Consider the following 4,390-nt stretch of genomic DNA (forward strand, 5'->3'; position numbering starts at 1 on the left):
CCCTGGCCTCCCGCCCCCACCCCCATGCCCTGGCATGTGCCAGGAAGTGCCAAGGATTCCCCATCTGTGAGAGGGGAGGCCAGTGCCCTGCCCCGAGAGGTCCAATGGCCTCCCCAGGCCCCTCCGCGCTGCCTTTCCAGAAACTCCCCAGCCTCTTCCTGCCTGGCTTCCTGCCCAAGCCCTTCCTGGAAACCAGGCCCACCCTGCCCCCAGCCCAGGGCGCCAGTATTTCCATGGGGTGATTCACACAGCCCTCCCCAGGCAGGGCGCCTCCTTCTACTCACGATACTGAAAGTTTGGAAAACAACCTGGGGGTGGGAAGGAGAGTCCGTCCAGCCATGGCCCCAACCCCACCAGACAACCCTGCAGTCACCATAGAGTGTGAAAGACAAGAAAATGGAAATAACAGGGCGTGAAAAGCAAGAAAACAGGAGATTTTCTATTGAAACATTCGTCTAAAAAAATAAATTAATGCAGCTTTATTAAGACATGAAATGCAAATAGTGTTGCAAAGTATGTCATTTATAAAGAAATGGATGGTTATGGAGGTGCTTCCCTGTTTTTTTCCTGATAGGGTGCATGGTCCACAAAGGCCATCAGCCTGAGGCTGCTCTGCTCAACCCCACCCCTGGAGCCTGTGTCCCCTGTGGGGAGTCCTAGGCCACCTTGGAGGGAGGATGGACCAGAGGACCAGACTGTGGGTGTCAAGGAAGGAGGGAGGGGTGGCCTTGGCTGCTGAGAAACTGCCACGTTATGTGTGGGTTGGGAGGGTGGTCAGATAAGGAGGTGATTGGACAGGACTGGCAGGGAGATAGCAGATGACTGAAGTGATGGGTGTGGAGGATTTTATTTCTTACTCGATGAGAAATGGGCACAGTTTATGCCTTGCAAAAAGTGATCCTGTTGGATACAATAAATTGTAAAAGTGAAGTCAGGGTTCCACTTGAGTGTGTGTGACAGAAACCCAACTCACCTTCAGGATACAAGAGAAATTATTGGTTTATGTACTTCAAAGCTCTACCAGCTTCAGGAATGGCTGGCTCTAGGACTTCTGTGTTGGCTTCTTTCTCTGGAAACTTTCTCCTTGTGCTAACAGGATAGTTTCCAAAGGCTTCAGGCTCATAATTAACCAGCTCAATAATTCCAGTGGAAAGAAAACTTCCCTTTCCCATATGGGCCAGAAAAAAATCACCAGACTGGCTGACCATTGGCTCAAACTGGGTCGTATGCCCATCCCTGAAATAATCACAATGACTGTGATTGGCCCTGCATAGGCCACAGGTTGGATTCTGGTGCCTCTGTGAGAGGTGACGCCAACCCTCGTAAAATATCCTAAGGAATTTCCCTTAGGAAAAGTCTGTTCTTCAGGGAAGAGGAAATATAATCAGGGCAGCTGGTGTCCCCCACATTAATATAGCCGATTCCAGGGACATCCAGTTGGAAATACAGGGTCATCTTTCAAGTGATCACACACTTGTTTTTCCTCTAGGATTGGAGGGAAGAACGCATCCCTCTTACCCAGTGACATGTTTGTGGGCAGCAGGACAGGGTGTGGGTAGGACCTCTGCAGAGAGCCAGGTACAGGCTCGGGGGCAGCTCTCCATGGTGTGGAGTGAAGTGAAGGGCAGAGAATACCTTGGGTGCCTAGGGAGCAGGGCAGAATCGTCCTCCCTTGACAACCACTGAGATTGGAAGATCTCAATCTCAGTGCAGCTGTGCAACCCAAAGGGAAGGTTTCCCTACCATTTAGATCTGTATTCAACCCCCAGCTTGGTCACTGTTACAGGTGATGTTGGTAAGTGATGTCACCTCTCTGAGCATTGCTTTTTATCGCAAGTGGAATGGAACTACCCCTCTCTGCCCTGGTGGTTTTGAGGATTAAACAAGATGGTCTCTCTAACTGCAGAACACTGTCCCTGGCTCATGGTGGGACTGGTGACAATTGTGATTATTGTAGGCTCTGAGTCTGCACAGTGTGTGCCAGTAAGGGTCTGGCCGGCCATGGGGCCCACCTTGCTCCTGTTGAGACTGATTTGGGCCTTAGTCATGGCTGGCCTGAGTCAGCAGGTGGGAGGTCCCTGCTGACATGACTTAAATTAGCTGGAGTTTGAGGCCTCTAGATAGGAGCAGGCAACAGGGAAGTCCTGCCTGGCTCCTTCCTTGTTGCTGCAGGGCTCACTTCCCTTCTCATGAAGCTCCTTAGCATGGGCGGACATGTTGCACTGGTGCTCAGCATCCATGTCACCACCTTTTGGGGTCCTGCCTGTACTGCAGAGGCTGGAAGGATACAAAGTACCTTTGCTGGACTCCCTTGCAGCTAGGGCTCTGGAAATTATTGAGATTTGAGCAATCAAATGCTCATCTACCACCTAACCATAAATCCCTGGGGTGAGGAGTTCAGACAATGTTTTCCGGACCAGAGCTTTGGGTAACACATTGGTGAGGGAAGCATGGGCATCTTGAAAGGCTGTGCCATGACTATTCTTTGCAGGCCAGTGATGACAGTGGGAGATGTCCCCATTGAAATGCACTCCCTGAATAAATTGTAACAATGGCCATGCATGCTTCTCTCATGCACTGCACTCTGCAGCTCTTCCCAGGTGGACTGTATCGCTCCACACCTTGTCTCTGGGTTTGAACATGTGACCTACTTTGGAACAATGGAACAGTAGGGAAGGTAATGCAGAGCAAGGCTTGGAAAGTCCTTGTGCATTGGGGCTTGCTTGCCCTTCCCTTTCCTTCTGCCTTTGGTGCCCAGCCCCAGTGAAGTCTGGCTAGACTGCTGGATGATGAGAGGCGTGTGTGTCCAGTGCCCCTGCACTCTGGCCAGCAGCCAGCTAATTGCCAGATATGTGAGTGAGGTTGTCCTAGATTGTTCAGCCACCAACTGCCTACAGGCACATGAAAGTGCTCAGAAGGAATCAGCCCAGGTTACCCAGAACACAAGAACTGTTCAGCACAAGAACTGAACACAAGAACTGTTCTTGTGTCCACAGAACTGTGAGAAAAATTGAAAGTTTAGTGTTTAAGCCACTAAGTTTTGGGAAACTTAACCGATTTGAGGAAGCAGGAGAGTATGGGAGGCAGCCCCTTACTGCCAGAGATAAGGTGGGCTGGAGCAATAATCAGGATGGCTTCGCTGGCAGAGATCTTCAGTGGTGGCTAATTGATCATGATGTCCTTGAACTAAGTACATGGCAGCCTACTAAAGTCTGATCTGATCTGCATGCCTCATAATTTGCTATGCCATGTTTTCATTTCAAATGTTTTCTAATTTCACTTGCAGTTTTTCTCTTTGACTCATGGATTATTTAGAAGTGTGTTATTTAGTTGGGGACTCACTTCCAATTTAATTCTGTTGTTGTCAGAAGAGGTACTTTGTATGACTTTCACCCTTTAAAATATATTAACACTTGCATTATGGTGCAGAATAGAGTCTGTTTTGGTCAATGCTCTCTGTATACTTGAAAGATATGTATTCAGATGTTGGGTGGAGTGTTCTATAAATAGTAATTAGGTTAAGTTGGTTGATAATGTTGTTCATGTCTTCCATACCAGAGATTGGCAGGCTGGAGGCAGTGGTTCATGCCTGTAATCCCAGCATTTTGGGAGGCCGAGGCAGGCGGATCACCTGAGGTCGGGAGTTCGAGACCACCCTGACCAACATGGTAAAACCTTGTTTCTACTAAAAATACAAAAATCAGCTGGGCATGGTGGTGCACACTTGTAGTCCCAGCTACTCAGGAGGCTGAGGCAGGAGAATCACTTGAACCCAGCAGGCGGAGGTTGCAATGAGCCAAGATTGTGCCACTGCACTCACACCTGGGTGGCAGCACAAGACTCTGTCTCAAAAAAAAAAAAAAAAAGAAAAAAAGATTGGCAAACTTTTTTTGAAGAGCCAGATTATAAATATTTCTGTCAGTGGAGGCCATACCATCTCTGTTGCAACTCAACTACTCAACTCTGCCATTATAGCATGAAGGCAGTCACCAACAGTACGTAAAAAAGTGTTTGTGGTTGTTTTCTAATAAAACTTTGTTTACAAAAACAGCTAATCTGTTTTCAGACCTCTGTTCTATAAGTTTATTGATTTTCTGTCTTCTTGTTCTGTCAGTTATTGAAAGAATGTGTTGAAATCTCCAGCCATAACTGTGGATTTGTCTGTTTTTCCTTTTAGTTTTTGCTTCATGTATTTTGAAGCTATGTTATTAGGTGCGTTAATATTTAGGATTTTTATGTTTTCTTGACCAAGTAACTCTTTATCATTATGAAATGTCCTCTTTATTCCTGGCAATAGTTCTTGTTCTGAAATCTATTTTATATGATATTAGTATAGTATCCCAGCTTTTCAAAAAGAGTGACTTACTTCATGGTGTGTGTGTGTGTATTA

This window comes from Colobus angolensis, unplaced genomic scaffold (genome assembly GCF_000951035.1).
Source record: "Colobus angolensis palliatus isolate OR3802 unplaced genomic scaffold, Cang.pa_1.0 Scaffold31, whole genome shotgun sequence".
In the NCBI taxonomy this organism is placed as follows: domain Eukaryota; kingdom Metazoa; phylum Chordata; class Mammalia; order Primates; family Cercopithecidae; genus Colobus; species Colobus angolensis.